Source organism: Cupressus sempervirens, chromosome 5 (genome assembly GCF_028749045.1).
Source record: "Cupressus sempervirens isolate cs-2001-9-10 chromosome 5, ASM2874904v1, whole genome shotgun sequence".
NCBI lineage: Eukaryota > Viridiplantae > Streptophyta > Pinopsida > Cupressales > Cupressaceae > Cupressus > Cupressus sempervirens.
In genome coordinates this window covers 345,546,351-345,567,590 of record NC_143122.1, presented here as the reverse complement: position 1 = coordinate 345,567,590, position 21,240 = coordinate 345,546,351, and the positions used below count along the sequence as shown (strand labels likewise).

At 32.0% G+C, this 21,240-nt stretch overlaps 1 pseudogene; it reads right to left on the bottom strand.

The window, feature by feature from the left end:
* LOC149556112 (coniferyl alcohol acyltransferase-like) lies at window positions 1-20,947 on the bottom strand (annotated as a pseudogene).
* Between the last annotated feature and the right edge of the window lie 293 nt (window positions 20,948-21,240).

Here is a 21,240-nt window from a genome sequence, read left to right as displayed (position 1 = left end):
CTATTCTCCCCATGGAAAATATGCACTCCAAAATGTTGGCCTCTAATCAAAATGCACTCCACGATGATGTAAAGGATGTTGACATAAGAAAAAATAGGAAAATATTGAAATCCATAAAATCTCCGGGGCATTTCTAGGCTTCGGCAAGGCCAACAAGTTGTAGCACTATGCTTAAGACCTTGGAAAATAAATGTAGATCTCTAGAATATCTTTCCAAGAATTCTGACATTTTTGGGTTTCAAGCTATGCTAGAAAGTTATGACTTCTACAAGTAGACATAAATTTTAATATAGTTTTTTTTATAGTTTTTATAGTTCTTAAAGTTTATTTTGTAATTAATTATTTTGTGGACTTTTAGTTTTCATTTCCAAGGGATAATGATGACCCTTGGGAACCATGAAACTTGTATAACCTCTATTTTTCAAAATGAATGGATCACTTTTTGGCTTGCAGAACATCTACTGTTGCATTTTAACTATCTTCAATTTTAGTCACAATACCATAGGTTCTACACCAGATATTGTAACCTGAATTCATAATTCAAATTAGCCTCCCACAACCCAAATTAAATCGATACAATGGAATCCTCATTGCAGATGACACCACCATAGTAGACCCTTTCTCCACATAAATTCTTGCCAACATCATTGCCAATCTCTTTTCCTTAACCCAATCAATGAAGGACTTGAAATACTCATTTTTTACACAATAACTTAAAATGCTCCTTACAATTCTTGCAATCTTGTTCAATGGCTCGTCTAATATCTCCTCTGCGTAGCACTCCTTGAAAGGAATTGCTATTCCATTATGAAAGTAGGATTGTGTGAGATTCAAATGTGAACGCCCATCTATTGGGTTCCAAATTCTAGTTCTCTCAAAGCAACTCAAAGCCTACGCTTGAGAAAAGAGTTTCCAAATGTAAGAAGAAACTACCGCCATTTTTGTTATGGGTTTGTCAACACACATTTTCTCTTCTATTTGGTTTACTAGAGCCTGTAGTTGGTGAAGTGTGAGAGAATCCAAATGATAGATGTGCCCAATTTGGGGTGGAGGAGGGTTTGTGTGTTGATTTATAGCCATGTAATGGCTATTAATGGAAGCACCATTGAGAGGGTTCCAAGGATTGAGGAGTGAGAACTCAAAGCATGTTGTAGTCATTGAAAGTGACACACTTTGTGCAGATTTAGTCCATGCTTGAAAGAAAATGTTGCTACTTATTTCATCTACTATTCTATGATCAAAGTAATGTAAGGAAGAAAAGGTGCATGGAATCACTTCATATGCTAATCTTTGAGAGGACAATTATGAAAATTCAATTAACTATTGCAGAGATCTCAAGAAATGCATAATAACATAATCAAAATAAAAATGAACACATAACACAATGATTACCGTGGGGAAACCCTTCTAAGAGAAAAATCCAACCCTCCAAAATCCACACAATGTATTATCAAACCAAGATGATTACAATACACTTGCAATACAAGTTCTTACAGGAGCGCATCACCACAACTCAAACTCAGAGAGACTCCTTCTAGCACCAACCTTGCAAATTGAACTCAATTACACAAACACCTCTCCAAGCCCTCCTTTTATAGTGACAAAAACCATGGGCAAAACTACCATTCCAAATGTTACCCATTTTTGACATTTACATTTTCAATATGAAAAGACAACCAGGTTAAAATAGTAATCCCGTCCACAATTTTGCCTCTTAGTTTAGACTCTCATAAAAGTCATAAAACAAGCTAACTATGCTCTAAAAATGGCCCTCCTATATTCTACTATGGACGGGGCACCTTTTGGTATTTTATACAAACTTTTCCAAGATATAAACAAGTGGAAAACTTCCACAAACAAATTTTGGGATTTTCCAGAAAAAGATTGCAAGGTTGAGACACATGTTCTCAACATTCTCCCACTTGTCGAACACCTTGCAAGAGTCAGGAGATGGGCGATCCCACAATAAAGGGTTCCACTTTTTGACCAATTTTGACACTGAAATTAATATTTTTGAAACAAACCTCACGTTCAAGTGACTATATCTCTAAAACTATAAATTATTTCAAGATGACATAAACTAATAATTTTTAGTACTCTGTTCCTACTTTGTAACCATATTTTTTAATCTAATTTTTTTTTTTTTATGTCAATTTTTTCTTCTCCTCAAAAAAGTGGTACATAATAAAATTCAATATTTTTAAAGAGTGACAGTCCGTTTGACACACAACTTTTTTGTAGAAAAGATAATGAGGTAATTCTTTTGGCATTGGATTCGTAACATCAATATCCAAAGGATACATTTGGTTTGATTTGATTTGGTTGAATATTGTATAGTTTATGAAGTTTTGAAGTGACACCAATTGTAATTCAGACATACGTTCATTTTGACATAGATAACTTGAAGTCAATTTATCATAAATCTATTTTTTTTTTAATAGAAAGCTAACTCAATAAGCTATTTCCTTGATATTTTTCAAAAAAAATTGACCTAATTTACTAATTTTCTCGAAGTGTCGAAGTCAGTTGATGTTCAATTGGTAATGAACCTATGATGAGTTAAACTCATATTTGAAAGTCTTAATGATTAAAATATGTATTAAAATTATAGTCATTGGAAAGCTTGCTTTGAGCAAAATATTTTGACTTTTTTAATTTTAAATTAGGAGATCATTTATCTACAATTATGGTTGGTGAAAGAGCAAAAATAAAATTTAAGAAAAAAGGGCCCAAAAAAAAGTAATTTTGCATGTTCGCAGCAAACATATTACATATGTTCACTGCGAACATATTTTCGTAGTGAACATGCAGTCCAAAATTTTTTGGCTGCCAAAAATTGAATTTGATATGTTCGTGCAAACATATTCACTTCTTTGCATTCATGCAAACATTAAAAAAGAAAAAATGCTAACGTCAACTTCAAACAGGTCAACTTAAAAATAGTGAAGTTGTACTAAAAATTCATACAGTGACATTTTTATATAGTTATTGTGCAAAATTTATGTTGAGGCAAGGAGTAATTTTTTTATTTATTTATGATTTTTGTAGTGCCTACCCTCGTTCACATCTTTTCTAGACTTATTGTTGCTATTATTATCAGACTATGTAGACTAGTTTTATGTTGATGGTTTAGTGGTATTGTTTTGACACTATCGGATATTGTGATATGAATTCAGTTGTTATGTGATGAGATCATTTAGATTTTACCTTTCATGTATGTATGATGATCATTACATTGTTTTCAGTTATTAATGATGATTAGTTAGATGGTTTATTATCTCATGTGTTTTATTATGGTTACTTACCCCATACTTGCATGTGTATGGTGTGCGTGTTTTCTTATTGTATGGCATTTCTGATGTGGTTAAGGAAGGGAGTCGTAGTCACCTGCTTAGTTGGGATCTACACGATGCACCACTTCCTGCCATTGTCTGTTTAGCTTAGCATTATATATGGTATGTACATGCATGGTTTTTTGTAGGTTGCAGGTACTGGGTATCGACTTCCCTGAATTGTCAGGATGAGTGTACCCTATTATATTATCTCAATGATAAGAGAAGGGAGATAAATTCTCAAGTCCAAATCCCAAAACCTAAAAACCATTTGTCCTAGTGAGTTAGGACAATTATCAGAGTTGAGTACCCACCAAATGTGTCGGATGACATATTTCATGATTTTTAACCCTTTAGATTTATTTTGTATGATTTGTTCTATGATGGGTTTTCATATTTTATCTTGGAGGTCTGTGGTGAATTTTCCATTAATTAAGTCTTAACAAATAGATTTAATTAATAAATTATTTATTTGAGAAATTAATAAAATATCATGATCTTTGATATTTTGATTGTGATTAATTAAATGTGAATTATTGAGGAAAAGAATTAAATAAAAGAAAATTAGAAATTAAAATTAATAATAATTATAAAATAATAATAAAGTACTAAATAAATAATAATAATAAAAGTTATAAAAATTAAAATGTAAGTTATAAAAATTAAAATGGGAGTTATAAATATTTAAATAGAAATTAATTAAAAAGTAAATTGGAGTTATAAGCTTGCATGGGAATTAACATGTGTCAACACGGGGGTTAGTGCATCAATTAAGCATAAGGTGTCTACAACTCTATGACTCACCAAAAAGGGTGGGAAAAGACCCATGCTTAGTTGGTGACACCTTTCAGCGGTTTCAAGAAACATTCCAAAGGTTTCTTGAGAGCTCTTTATATTCAGGCATTCTTAGAAGCTTGAGAGAGTTTTTTGGAGAGCAATTGGAGCATTGAAGGATTCCTGAGTTTTTTGGAGAGCAATTGGAGCATTGAAGGATTCGAGAGTTTTTTTGGATAGCAATTGGAGCATTGAAGGATTCGAGAGTTTTTTTTTGGAGAGCAATTGGAGCATTGAAGGATTCGAGAGTTTTTTGGAGAGCAATTGGAGCATTGAAGGATTCGAGAGTTTTTTTGGAGAGCAATTGGAGCATTGAAGGATTCGAGAGTTTTTTTTTGGAGAGCAATTGGAGCATTGAAGGATTCGAGAGTTTTTTTGGAGAGCAATTGGAGCATTGAAGGATTCGAGAGATTTTTTTTGGAGAGCAATTGGAGCATTGAAGGATTTGAGAGTTCTGAAGAAGGGAGCTTGCTCTGCGGGTTTTCCGAGGAAAAGCGAATGAGCATCAGAATCTGGGTAGATTCTTGTGATTTTTCTTATGCTATTTCCACATCATGCATTCCTGTCTTCTTCGTGTCTTCCATATGTCTTTTGAGGAATTTCATATTTTTATTGTATGCATTTTCAATATGGGCAATTAAATTTATTTGAGAATTTTATAGATCTGAAAGGAAGATGGGGCTAGGGTTTAAATTATAGCAAAATCCATTAGAAAGTTATTGAGAAAATTTAAAGGGTAAATATTTTAGAATCGTATATATATATATATATATATATATATATATATGATCTTAGATCTGCATTTTTAATGCATATTTATATATATATGTTTATAAAAATTTTGCATACACACACACACACACACACACACACACACACACACACACACACACATATATAAAACGAACCCACAATTGAAATATATATAAAATTTCATATGGAGGGGTGGGTTATACCCCGTAACCCCCTCCCTTTCCACTGTTTATTATTATGGCAGGACTGTCGCGGTGGACACGACTGACATCGTGGCCCATATACTGTTCAGCGACAGTAGTTGTAGGCATTCACTGTGGCCGTGGGTGGTACAGACCCGACACCCGCACCAAGTATAACCAAGCACGGGGTACAGGCGATAGCATATCACTTATGTATAACAATTTCCTTATTTGGTTTTACATATATTGTTATTAAGTATTGTTCATTATTAGATAATGTTATAAATTATTATTATATATATATATATATATATGTATGTATGTATGTATGTATTTATGTATGTATGTATGTATGTATATATATATATATGTATGTATTTATGTATGTATGTATGTATATATATATATATATATATATATATGAGCATATATGTATATATATTATCAATAATTACATTATTTAAAATGATTTGTAAAGATAGATGATTTAAAAATATAATTAATAATTTATCAACTATTATTAAGAAATAGTAATAATTAACTTAATTAAATTTAGTTTAATTAAAGATAATTATTAGAATGCGTTATAAGTCAATTTTTTTGGAAATATGTAAATTTTGTTGATAATATTGAATTCGTTGGAAATGTCTTTTTCAAACAAAGTTTATGTAAACAAAATATTATTAGAGCAATTAGGGAATTGAGTCTAATGGAGAAACTTTTTATCTATCAAAAAAATACATGGGTTAGGTAAAACTCTCCTCTTGATATAGTTTGGGAAACGTAAACCGAGACTTTTGCATTTGAATTCAAAATTGAAAATTTAACAAAACCAAAACATGTGTTTACATTGTGTATTCTTTATGTTATTGTTTTTGAGTTTTGGGTTGACTACTGTTGACCAGTTATAAGACGTCTACCAGAGGCTTGGGGGTTATGTGATTGTGATGTCATGATGATGTTTTAATCTCGATCTTTATAACCCAACCATGGTTATGTGATGGAATGCTCTATGTATTGGTTGTAATACTGATTGTTATAGATGAGACACTTGACTTAACCATTATTTTTGGTCATCGATCAGTTATCCTTGGTTATTTTCTAGTCGCCATGATGGGACTGAAATGTGGATTTATCCTTGATGATGTCATGTTGTGAAATATTTGACTCAACCATTTTTGGAGTCTTCGATCAGTATGATTGAGATATATTTTGGTTATTAAGAACCATTGGATACTTTTGATTATCAGTGATGCTTCAATTGCCAATAGAGAGCTGTTGTGATCATGATTTTCTATGTATATTTGCTCATGGTGATTTGATGCTTTTATGCATATTTGATGATTTTATTATGGATTATCTTTTGTGATTTTGAGATTTATGATTCCATGAGCATTAGGGTAGGATATCTGCATGTAGTGACGGGAAGTGGCTTGCAATGGGAGCCAGGGCCCTAAGAGGCTGCCAGGGTAACTCATTGTAAGTTGGATTAATAAGTGATAACATTCACACCTAATACTAACTGAATGAACCTAAAAAGATAAGAGTTTTGGTTCTCGCCCATGCCTTGAGTGCTTGTATAGGCTAGGATGGGAGTAGTGAGAACACATGGTTGCGACCTTGCATTCCATAGTATGCCTTGTCAATATGAGAGGATACTAGTGGCCACATGAGATCTGTATGGACCCATGGAGTTTAGCTAACTGCCAGGGTAACTTGTATGAGATAAATGTGATGACACTTTCCCGCTTGCATAGTAGGTTCCTACATGTCATTGTGTGCGTCTGGGAAGTAGATGTCAGTATCGTGTTTGGAACCTTTGAGTTAGTATACTTTTAGGATTCCTGGACTATAGAGATTTGTGCTATATGTTATGGATAGCCTGTTTGGGACTTGAGATTATCTCCTCAGCACGGTGGGAGTGGACTACTTAGGTACCACGTGGTCGAGTGGTAGTGTATTTTCCACTCTTATCATTTGAGATTCATCGAGATGTCATGGCTGATGCGTCCTTCGTGATGGTGGATATGTATCCTTTCATTGATGATTTGCATTTGTTAGATGATGTTATCTTATGTTTTTATTTGCATGTATATTACTTTCTGCATATGATATAGTATATGTTAGGAGTGACATTCCTACTATGTTCATACTAATGATATCTTTGGTGATTTTGGAATGTTACACACGGAGGGATGGCTAGGGCCCACGATGGTCTAATGATGCTATTAATGGTTGGGAGGAACCGTGCACTTAGTTTATTTTGTTTGATCTTTATGATGGATGTATATGTCTTCTATGATGATGTATCATGTGATTATCTTTACTTTGATGTATCATCGATTAGAATAGGATGATGTACCTTATTCTACATATGTATATTTTTTGAGCTTGTCATACCCTGTGACATGTACAGAGGATGAATGAGCATTTGAAATGTAATATTTAAACATTGGACTTATCATTAGTATTTCATGTGGATGTTGTACTAGATGGATTTATGTATGTAATTCAACGTTAAGGGATATTTAAAGAATGTAATCGATTATGTATGTTATGTTTACTTTTAGATGGACTTTGTTATTGCTTTTGTTATTAAGTACAAGTTATATGTGGTATTTACTTTCATGTTATAATGGGGCACTATGGCACATTATCATTGAATTAAAAAAATTATGTAATTATATATATATATATATATATATATAATGATTTTAAATTTAATTATGTTTCAATCTTATTTTTTATCTAATTTGATTTATTTATAAATTTGTTGCAGCCAATCAACAAGGTGAAGGAAATGTTAAGAAGGCTCAACAAAAGTAGAAGAAGTGGATATGGGAGAGAGGTTAGGAACACTCCCTACAGAATCTCAAACAATGAATGTTGATGAAGGTACAAGATTTCTCCCTACAAAGGTTCGAATAAAAAAAGTTGGAGAAGGGTCAGAATCTTTCCCTGCAGAATCTCAAACAATGAATGTTGGAGAAGGCTCAAGATTGCTCCCTATAGAAACTCTAGTAACAAAAGTCAGAGAAGGGTCGGGATCAGTTGCAGGAATCGGTATGGATGAACTCCTAAATATTGCCAAATCTGTAAAGAATGTTATTTCTCCAAAATAACTAGATCACTTACTTAAAATGAATGTGGATAAATTGAGAAGACTTGCAGCTACTGTTCAACCATTAAGTTTGTCTAAGAAAAGCTCAATGAATAAGAAGATAAGAGAAATTATGACTCAATTTGATAACACTGAAACACTTGAACAAGCTCAATTACTTTCACTTTTTCTTACAGAAAAGAAGTTGCAAGAGGCATTGAAATTGTTAGGTGTAGACACAACATCAAAGCAAAGAAGATTTTCTATCATGCAAACTTATCTAATTGAAAATGTTGAACAACATTTGAGAAGCATAGGAAAATGCTCTTGAACTAAAGATAAGTTCGTGGCAAGAAAAGTAATGTTGATGTCTGTTGTAAATAAGAATATGACCCAAAATAGACAAATATCTTCAATTTCATCTAAAATGGGTTTTAGTAGGAAAAAAATGAAAAAATATGTTAAGAGAAGATCAATTGTGGATGATAGTACTATGGAGGGAAATTGGGCAATCATGTGTAGAGCACTTTTCTCTGATAGGATTGAAGAGTCATTAAAAAATTTATTCATATCATTTTGGATTGATAACACTTGTCCTTCATCAAATAGTAGAGATGTTATCAGACATAGGATTGCATCTAGTCAATATGAACATCATACAAAACATTGGTTGGACACAACACAACATGAGTTATATGTGTCATTTTGTAGTGAACATCCTAATGTAAAAGTTTAGCAAATGTTGTTTGAAAAATAGAAGCCATACTTTGTGAGGTCAAAGAAAGTGTTTGAAATATGTTGTCATCATCATATTGAGTTTGATCTCCACTATTAGGTATTTCAAATGTTTATAGAAGACACATATGGTTTTCATGTTGCTCCTCCTAGTAGGAGAAGTGAGTTTATATCATCCATTCTATGTGACAAAATAGATGATCCATCTGGTTAAATAAATTGCATCAAAGGATTATGTGAAACATGTGGTGAATTGGCTCTATTTCTTTTGAAAATTGAAAATATGATGCAACAAAAAAATTGAATTGCAAAAGTTACAAGTATGTTAAGAATGAAACAAAGTTGGAAAAAGAGACAAAAGGGTTGGAAAATGTTGAAGAGGAGTTACCTATTCTAACATTTATGGATAGATTCAAGAATTTGATACAACCTTATATTCATCATGCATTTTTTGCAAAGTGGCAAGCACAATAGTTTCAAAATTTGAGAGATAATTTCCCACTTGGAAAGACTATATTAGTTGTTGATTTTGCAGAGAACTATTCCTTTGTTCATTAGAAAGAAATTCAATCAGATTATTACTTTTCTAAGGTCACTATTTTGGTACACGTTTGTTATAGACATGCACAATTAGATTTGGATGGTGTTCAAAGTATAGTTCAAGCACGAGTAATTAAAAAGAATATCATTTATATATAAGTGATGATAAAGAATATGGCATTCACTATGTTGAACATTTTTTCAATACATTCTTTCCTTATTTGAAAGAAAGAAACATAAATGTTGATAAATATTATGTTTGGTGTGATGGATGTGCCACACAGTTCAAATTATCTAGACTATTTTATGCATTATGTAGATATCATCATAGTGAGAATATAAAACACATATGGAATTTCTTCAAGAGTGGTCATGGAAAAGGTGAACATGATGGTGTTGGAGCTTGCATCAAATGTGCTCTATGAAAGTATCAAATAAATTATCAGGGAGTTCATGTAAATGATGCACATGATGTTGTTGAATGGGATAAGAAACATTTTGCATTAGATGAGGTTGAGACATCATCAACAATGAGTCAACAAGTACCATATCGAGTCTTTTGGGAGATAACAAGTATGGATGTGAACTTCTATTTAATTTTTATGCAATTAAGTTATAAAATTTAATTGTTAAGTTTTATTTTTCAATCCGTTGAAGTTTAAATTTAATTTGTCCATATTTTCAATTTAATGAACTTTTAGGTGTTAATAGAAAAAACATGCATGGTTGCAAGAGGATAGAAAAGACACATTCCTTACATTCAATCATGAGTACAAATAATTGCAATTGGACATTGAAGACAAGAGAATATTCATGTTTTTGTGACAGTTGCATCGATGAAGATTATGAAGAATGCATCAATTGAGCATGTGGATATATAGGTGCATGGATTTTGGTACCACTTGATGAACTACTAATACATGTGATAAAGATGATGAAGATTTTGATGATATTCCATTGATTTCTGATGATTATAATCATATCTCTAGATTGGTAAAAGTGGGTAAGTATCATAAATATTAATCTGAACAAGTGTTATTTAATTATCAATTTGAACTATCTTATACGTGTACTGTACACATACACATGTATACTTTTTATCCAGGAGATGTCTTTGTAGTGATTGTTGAGCCTGGCAATCATGAAGGTGTCAGTTATTATTTATTGTGATTTACTCCAGAGAGGACAAAGTTATATGACCCTGAAGAAAGTGATGGAATGTTGTTCCCCATAGGTAACTTTATATGTGTGTGTGTGTGTGTGTGTGTGTGTGTATGTACATATATATGTACATATACATATATATGTATATATCTTATATATATACATATATATATATGTATATATATGTATACATATTATATATATACATATATATACATATATATGTAGATGTATATACACATATATACATATATGTATATATACATATATATAGATATATATACATACATATACATACATACATACATACATACATATATATAACATTATATTTATCAAATTTTAAAATACTTAAATTTGTGGTGCAGGTTCTGTTGTGATAGAGTGAACATATTTGAAGCAAGACAAAATAGTCCAACATGGAATACACTTTGTTGATTATCAACCTAACAACAAGGTTTTAAAATACAGCCACTTGGTCATTGCTACCAGGCTTTGTCTGCATCTAGTCAAAGTTAAGCATGCACAGTGCAAGTGGAGACTAGACAGTGAAGATCATGAGAAGATATTACATGTTATAAGTGTACATCATGGTTGAACTGACATTTGAGATTTATTTTATAATAATTTGAATATCAACTTCTTTTCAAACTATTGAATTTCATCTTGAATTAAATGTGTTTTTAATTGTACAATCATACTAGATTAGTTATCATTAGTTTATTAAAAAAACTATATAAATTAATAATATCAATTGTACCATGGATGAATTTAATAATTTAATAACTTGATATATAAATAGGCTAAGTTAGTTTGCACTTACAGAATCATTACCTATAGATACATGTATCAAAGATAATTTAATATGTTAGAATTCTTAAATATCAACTTCTTTTCAAACTATTGAATTTTATCTTGAATTAAATGTGTTTTTAATTGTACGATCATAAGTTCTTAATTAGATCATTAGTTTATTAAAAAACTATATAATTTAATAATTAATTAATTTCATAAGTTGACCTTTTTTCAAACTAGACTAAATTTCATAAGTGAATTAAACATGTGCTTTTAAAATTGTAAGATTAATAAGTTCATCTAGTTAGATCATTAGTTTATTAAAAAACTATATATTTTAATGTTAGTTTATTACATCTATGGTCATACTCTTAGTTTAAATTAGTTTAAATTAATAATTTTTTAAATATTATATTTTGTAAAAATTTTCTAAAATAATGTATTCGCTTACGTAATTAGCATATTTTTATCCACATAAAACTAATATTTATCTTTAGTGGGTTAGTAATTGATAATTTAAGAAATATGCATCTTTGTAACTTCCTACGAATATATTTAACAAATCTGTATCTTTATTCCTATTAATTGATTTACCAAATTTACATATCTTTAGTCGTACTAATCGTTTATTTTGGTATAATGATTAGAAATAAATATAATGGCTTAAATTTATTTAATCTAAATTATTTGGGTTAAGTTAGTAGTTTTAAGCACCTATATCAATTCAATTCAATCACCCTATAAATTATTATTATTTTTGAAAATTTTTAATTAGGTTCATACAGATCAATTTGGAACTTCTTTGACTATTTAACTATTGAAGTAGGTATTTAGAGATGTTAATTTGATTATTTTATAATGATGACAATAAAATCTAAAGTTTAAAAGCTATAATCTAAAAATTATACATGGTCTACTATAATAGAAAAAAAATAAGACATATACACATGTACATGTCTCAAGAACATGAACATTCTATAGCTATGATACAAAAGAAAGCACATAGACATAATATATACACATCTCAAGAATAAACATATGCATCTAATATATCTCTACAACTAAAATGCATACATATGCAAACTATAAATCTCGAATAAATACATGTATGTAGCAAAATATAAAAAGTCATATATACATGTGACCATCTAACTACTAAAGTACTAAATAATCAAATAAATAGTGAAACATATGTATACATGTGTCATGTCAAGGTAAGTTAAAATACAAATATATGTCTATGTAAACTATCTCCAATATATAAATGCACCAAAATATATATATAAAGATCTACTACTACTAGAGGGACCCCTCAAGATGCATACAAACAAACCAACCCTCTGATCGATTCTCCTGTGCCTCCTCTCGTTGAGGTGCATCAGCTGAGCCCTACAAATATATATATATATACATACATACATACATACACACACACATGTGTGTACATTCAAATTATATATATATATATATATATATATATATATATAGTTTGAAACATAAATTTAAACTTAAACAAACTATTTAAAACTTGTACTTGAGCACTACTGGGTGCCTTAATAGAGTCATCTCTCTCACATACATGATGCCCTGAACCAACACTAGATGTAACCATGTGCTCAGTAACTTGTGCCTGCATGATTTATTATAGTTAAAGATCAAATTAAATATCTATCTGAATTGAATTTTTAAATAAATTCATAGTTTTTATTTCATGTATATTTAAATTTAAAAATGAAAATTATATATATCTACATGGGTCTCCAGAGGTGGAGGATGATTAGTAGACTCCATCATCTCATCTATTGATGCACCTCCTGAAACTCTAACACCTACCAAACCACCCTTAGCACCATGTCCAACTACTAGCAATGATGAGTGAAGTGGATTGTGTAACCAGCTAGGTAATGGTGTAGAATCATGGTTGTCAGGTCAGAATAACATCTCCATGTACGATGACATACCCATTCACGAACTAGTATCAATCTCAGAGAAGCCTCACAACTACTCACCAAAATCTTCAAGACCCTTATTTGTGATCCTGACATCTCCAACTCATATGCCCAAGTCATATGTAGAGTGTTGTGAGCCTTGTTCCAAATGCTATGAGCTATGCATAGGTGTATTGTTTGTCACTGGTGTGGTGGCCTGTGTCTATGAACCTACAGGGCTATGATGTTGTCTAATAGCATCCATCACTGAGTGAACTAGAATCCCCTGTGTATCAGAAATGTAACTGATAATCTGAAACATATCCTCTAAAAAATATACTACCAAATCCATATGTGTTTGATGTCTTGAAAGAGCAAGAACATCACCTGGTAGTGGTAGCCCAACAGCTCTATATGCATCATCAGAGGTACCTAAAGTGCTATAGATGCCTCTAAAGATGGTCGACAAGGTGGACGAGGATGACTATGAATATAACAAACAATAGAATTAGATGTGATACTAGTGGCCACAGATGCAATGTGTCCAATAGTGTCAATTTCTCCCCTCTGGGAAGCAATGACAACTCTATTTGCAATAGGCGCATGTGCTGGAGTCATGGGAGGTAGTTTCTATCCAACAAACTATATAGCATCTAGAGGTCGTAGATGATGTGCATTGTGATACTAGTCACAATCTATGATCCAACCATGCCCCTGTCGGCAATAATCTAGAATGTCTAAGTAGTTGACATTGAGCACCATGTAGAACTTAGTGTATAATTGTTGTGCAAAATAAGGAGGTATCTAGTCATTATTAGGATAACAACCATGTGCAGCTAAAAATCGAGGATAGATCATGCAAGTAGTAATAGGATCTCTACATCATGTGACTCAGTAGCCTCTCACCCTACCTTGTGCTCCCTCATATCCTAGAAATAGATCTCTTTCAATGATGTCTTTGGGTGTCACCCTCTTGACGTCATCAAAAGATGCATCTCCTAAAATCTCAACCTTAAGCTCTGTAGATATGGAAGCTAATATGTCAGGAGTAAATAAATGGTGAGCTCTAAATCTAGCTATCAGATCCTATCAACTCCTACATATAGTAGCACATATGTCTCTATAAAGACCAGCATCAGAGGACAATATAGACTAATGTAGTCTAGCAACCTCCTGCCCTAAAAATGCAAATAAAGCATCAGTTGATATCGATACATGGAGGTGGTGTAGTAGGACCTCTAGCAGGAGCTGCAGGTGCAGCCTGACCTGGAACAAGAGCCACACTAGGAGCCACGCCAAGACCTACACCACCAGGAGCTACACTAGGAGCCAGAACATGACCCACATGACTAGCCCTACCTCAAGGTACACCACGAGTACCAACATGAGCTACAACACAAACCCCACAATGAGCAACACAATGAACTACATGAGGAGCCAGAACATGAACTACATCAAGTGCTGCATTAGGAATTTCATTAGCTACCATAGCAAGAGCCACACTAGGAGCCGCACCAGGAGCCACAACAAGCTGATCCTATGAAGCCATATCTACAGAAATGTATCAAGAGCTAAGTCTATTGTACACACAATTTTTTATTTTTTATTAAAAATTATACACATGTAATTGAATGTACATCACACATGTCTAGATAATCTATAATATGTACATATCTAATAAAATTTAAATATATGATTGAATGCATATACATGTACATGAGAGTTAGAGTTAGAGTTAGATTTATTTAGGGATAATCAAAACTTGCTAATATGCAATTAAAAATTTGAACAATTCAAAATATTGCTCTATTTCCTGTGATAGTCTAAGTAAATTCATTTTTTTGAGACACCACGTGTAGTGTCACAAAGGTTGGTCATCCTTCTAAATTTAGTCTAAACATGTGTGTAATTAATTATAAATTTGAACACATTGGCCCATAAACCATTAATTAAAATATATATTAAATAAGAACATGATCTAAGGATATTAGATCTTATTTTATCCCCTAGATCAAATATTTGGAATAATTAAATTCTAATATATATATATATATATATATATATATATATATATATATAATTATTTAATTACTCCAAATATTTGATCTAGGGGATAAAATAAGATTTCTTCAATTTACAGACCAAATGACTTTTACCTTTTACCACATAGTGCTATGGCTGTGACATGTAAATTTCTTCATCCAAATCTCCATGAAAGAAACTAGTTTTCACATCCATTTGCTCAATCTCTAGATCATAAGCTACTACAATAGAAAGCAAAAATCTAATGGATGTCATTTTGGCCACTCGAGAAAAAATCTTGCCATAATCTACTCCCTTAACCTGACAGTAACCTTTTGCAACCAAACCTTTATACTTCTCAATGCTTCCATCTCAACCCATCTTCCTTTTGAACACCCATTTACAACCAATAGGCTTCCGTCCTTCGGGCAATGGTACAAGGTCCCATGTTTGATTCCTCTGAAGAGTTGTCATTTCTTCATCCATGGCTATTTTTTAGGACTCTAAATCATTCATACCAAGAGCCTCTTGTATAGATCTTAGTTCATCAATATTAGCATTCATTGCAAATATGCATCTCCAATCATTAGGAGAATACCCACACCTTTCAGGTGGTTTACTTTGTCTAGTAGATCTTCGAACAAGATCTAGATTAGGTTTAGGAGGTTCAAGTTCATGATTAGGTTCTCCCTCTTCCTCTAATGATTCAAAAATCATTGAGATCTCTTCAACATCTTATCTTTCTGAGGGCCTCGATTCAACTTTCTCAAGTGTAACAAGAAGTTGAATCACATCTTTCTTTTCTTCTATCGATTTCGGCTGCACTGTAATAGAAGAAGGCTTAGTTTCTCTAAAAATAACACTTGTAGAATAAAATACCTTTTGTGCAATAGTATCACAAAGTTTGTATCCTTTCACACCATAACTATATTTGATGAAGATACATTTGATAGCTTTGTTGTCCAATTTTGTCCACTTCTCCTTTGGCACATAAGCATATGCCTCACAACCAAACACTCTTAGATGTCTAAGTGAAGGCCTATGGCTCAACCATGCTTCCATTGGCATCTTATCAACAAGAGCTAATGTAGGAGACCTATTTATCAAGTAGTAGGTAGTGGCTATAGCTTTAGCCTAGAACTTTTGTTCTAGTCTAGCACCACTCAGCATACTCCTAGCCTTCTCCATCAGGGTCCTATTCATTCTTTTTGCAACTCCATTCTTTTGTGGAAAATATGGAGTTGTCTTCTCTCTTTTAATACCACAATCTTTGCAAAATGTGTCAAGATCATTGGAGCAATATTCACCACCATTATCAGTTCTCAAATGCTTTATCTTCTTTCCAGTCTGCAACTCAACCATTTCTTTAAATTCTTTAAAATGATTGAAACCTTTAGCTTTAGGGTATGTGCAGGATCATGGTGTGCCAAAAGGTGGCGATTTGAAAAAATTTCTAGTTCTGAAATATCTCAAACCATTTCAAAATATATTCCAAATTTCTCCCACCCACCTTGATACTAAATGAAAAAAAAATATATCTTTATAAGGTCTACTATATCTTTTGATACCAAACCTATATGGTCAACTTTAAAAACATCCTTAAAATGTGCTTTTGGCCTATTTTTATGTGATTTTTACTTCAAACATGTAGCTGACGACTTTTTTTTTCCAAAATTTGATGAAATGAGAAGGGTTTCTTAAGAATGTTCTTATCTTTCTATAAATGTAAGGTTTTTCAAATTATAAGTTTAGTAAGTAATTATTACTTATTTTCTAATGGAGTTATGTATAAAGTGTTATCTGACACACTACTTGAAAAACAACTATAACTTCCAAATGGTACAACATTTTTTAAATCCAAAAGATGCATCACATTCTATGTTTCTTCTACTATAAAGGAAAAAAATGAAAAATTAAATTTTGTAAAGTTTTGAATTAGTTAAGGTGGTCAGACATGAGAGTTTTTTTATTCCAAAAATACTAGATTCAAAAATTAATTATTAATAATTTATTTAGAATAAAAATACCCAAAAATATGTGTGACATCTAGGCATGAGTCTACTACTTATATCTAGAATATAATTAAAAAATATTATCATTTTATTTTGATTAAGGTGGTCAGACATATGCCTACTTCTTATTTTTGTTTTGAAATTTTTGTAATATTGCATTAAAATTCAAAATTTTGGCCAATCAATTTTTTATTTTTTTGAGATAAGTCCTAGTATTTTAGAAACTAGATTCAATTTTCTAGAGATTCTTTTCTCTCAACTTTTTGATATAAAGTTAATAACAAGTAGAAAATTGCACATCAAGTTGACACAGCCCTGATTTTCTGATTTTTTATTGCCACTTAAGAGCAAAGTTTGGTTGAACATGATCTTGCACATACCCTTTACTCCTAAGGAAATAAACCCATGTTCTTCTACTGAAATCATCAATGAAAGAAACATAATAAACTGATATACCAGTTGAAGGACCATCAACTAGACCAAATACATTTGAATGGATTAGATCCAAAATACACGAAGACTTATGAGAACTTGAGTAAAACTAAATGCGATTTTGTTTACCATAGATAAAATGCTCAGAAAAATCAAATTCAAGATTGCAATCATTTAACCCATCAACAAGGTTCTTATTTTTCAAGGTCTGTAGACCCTTCTCACCTATGTGGCCGAGTCTCTAGTGCCATAACATGGTCTTCTCTACAGGAAACTTTGATTCGGTAGACAAAGCACCCTTGGGTACCCAAAAACCATGACCATCTATTGAAAGATAAATCTTCTCCTTCTCTAACTGAGTAGTCTTTTTCACAATCTTATTAGAAAAACTATTGCACTCTACTATGCGTGCATCAAGCTAGTACAATGTACCCAATCTTCTTCCTCTTGCTATTACCATAGCACCTCTCACCATTTTTACACCTGCTTCAAAAAGTTGTACATGCACACCCACATCTGTTAGCTTACTAACAGATAAAAAATTCCTTGCTAGTCCAGAGATATGCAAGACACCATCAAATCTTCTAATTCTACCATCAAAAAATTTCACACAAATACTTACATGACCAACAATATAAAGTACTGAGTTATCACCCAAATACACCTTACCACCATCAAAATTCTCATACTTACGAAACCCGTTTCTATTAGGAATCATGTAAAAAGATGCACTTGAGTCTATTAAACATGCATTTTCACTTGCATGAGTGGCCAAGGTGCAATGAAAGCATCTCCATCTTCCTTCTCAGACTCAAAATTAGAATCTTGCTTCTTCTTTTTCTTCATTTTCTTAGTTTAGACCCCCATAAAAGTCATAAAACAAGGTGGATGAATTTATGAATTTATGAGGAATACAACTTCTTCCTTCTTCCACAATTTTGTCTCTTAGTTTAGACCCCCATAAAAGTCATAAAACAAGCTAACTATGCTCTTAAAATGGCCTTCCTATATTCTACTATGGATAGGGCACCTTTTGGTATTTTATACACTCTTTTCCAAGATATAAACAAGTGGAAAACTTCCACAAACAAATTCTTGAATTTTCTCAAAAAAGATTGCAAGGTTGAGACACATTTTCTCAACAAGCAACACCCCACTCTGATTTCCCCACACTTCATCCTCATCACCTAAAAGGAAATCATACCATGAATTAGGTTAATATGCTCACCAATCATAATAGAAGTTAATTTTTTTCAGCAAGAAAATCTCTACAATTCACCAAATCATTTGTACACTGTTTATTGGATTTGATTTTGTTTTCTTTTATTCATCCATAATATATCAAAGAGTTTGATCAACTAATGAAAATATACTTACATTATCAAATTCAAAAAATAACTTGTAATTGGACTTTTTTTTTTCTTTATCTTATAGAAGAAAATATCTAGTAATTGAGCGCCTAATTTCGACCATCTTAGAACCTTATTTCAAACTCTTAGATCACATTCAATTTTCTACATCATCTTATATCTAAGGTTCTAAACTACAATAGGTATTCTAAATAGCGCAAAAAAAAAAGCCAGTTCAATGGTCCTGCAAAATGAAAGTCCATCCTTGTAAAATTCATGATGTGACATGACATAATTGATTGTTTGTAAGAACTAAAGGATACATTTTATTCAATTTTAGGTAGTCATCATCAGTAACTAGTGATCATATTGGTACAATTCACAAGATCAACTATAAGCTTTTGTTGGATTTAATTTCATTTTCTATTATTCATCGATAATAGATAAAAGAGTTTGATGAGTAAATGAAAATGTATTTAATGTAATCAAATTCATAAAAACTTGTAATTGAATTCATTTTTGTGCATTTTCTTATAGGAGGAAGGATCTAGTAATTGAGTGCCTTAACTTGACTCTTCTCAAAATTCCATTTGAAACTTGTAAATCATATCTGATTTTCTACACCCTTCTCAAAACTCCATTTGAAACCAATAAATCACATCCAATTTTCTAAGCCTTTCTCAAAATTCTATTTGAAACCCTAATATCACTTCCAATTTTCTACACTAGAGCTTATGTGACAAGTCTCGTTCTTATAGTTAAGGATGTACTAAATGGAGACTGATACTTGTAGAGCTGATGTGACATTGCATGATTGATTATTTAATACTAAAAGATACCTTTCATTCAATTTTAGATAGTCATCATCATCACTAACTAATAATACAAAGTTATAAAAAATATTAACCATTAGATCAACAATAGCTATCAAAAACACACTCACATACCAATGCATTTTCCACCATAACTAACTTGTACAGCCATAACGAGAACACTATGAAGTGATTCTCCTTGCATAGGCTACCTCGTAGGAGTCAATTTGGCAGCAGTAAAACTAGGCTGAGAAAAATCAAGATCCTTAATGGTAACATCAGATTCAACTTCAATGTAGCACACTCCTTGATTGTTGCACACTATCTCTAGCTCACTATTATGGCTTATTATAAACCTTTCGACCAATGGATAGAACAATACCAATGTCTGAGAGAGTGCCTTCTTAATAGAGTTTGACAACTCTCGGTATGTTTTACCTTGCACTTCTTTGTGAACAAAGAATTGGCTAGGACTAATGGTAGGAACAGTGAGATCTATGTTGGAGCCTTTGAGGGTGCAATCTTTTATGAGTATAGGTGATTGCACTATAGAACTTTGAACAATCTCAACTATAAGGGCTCATTTGGCTACATGAATAGGAATAGGGGAATAGGAATAGCTATTTTGGAATAGAAAATGGGGCTAAGTATTCATGTTCTATGTTTGGTGCAGCCAATATTTGATTGGGAATTTGTGCACCCCAAAATTTATGTTTTCTAAAATGAATAAAAGTGGAATAGGAATATGTATTCTGATAACACCTATTTGGCTGGAATTGTAAAACCTCTTTTTTGGGCCCAAATTGGAATACATATTCCTATTTTACTTCGTATTGCAATTTTGATTTGGTGCATCCAAACAAAGAATTCAAAATTTTAAGAATTTGCATATGCCTATTCTGCTTGTATTCTCATTGCCAAACGGGCCCTAAAATGCTTAAACAACTCTTCCTCCATGGTAATTATTGAGAACCACACTACTATAATACCAATATCAATAATTAAAATGAGAGACTTGGGAAAAGGTAGAAATAAAGGGTGATGGATAAATTCTTAGAAACTGGTAGTATAAGTGATGATATGATAACTAAATATATAGCAGTGTGGAGGCCACAAGATCGCAGAAGACATAAAAAAATTTAAGTCATGTCCAGAAATGGGGAAGAAAGGGCTAGTGAGAGATAGTGTGTACACTATACTTGGTGTTGCATTCCACCATTCATGATGTGATCTGTTCGGAAAGGGGTGTA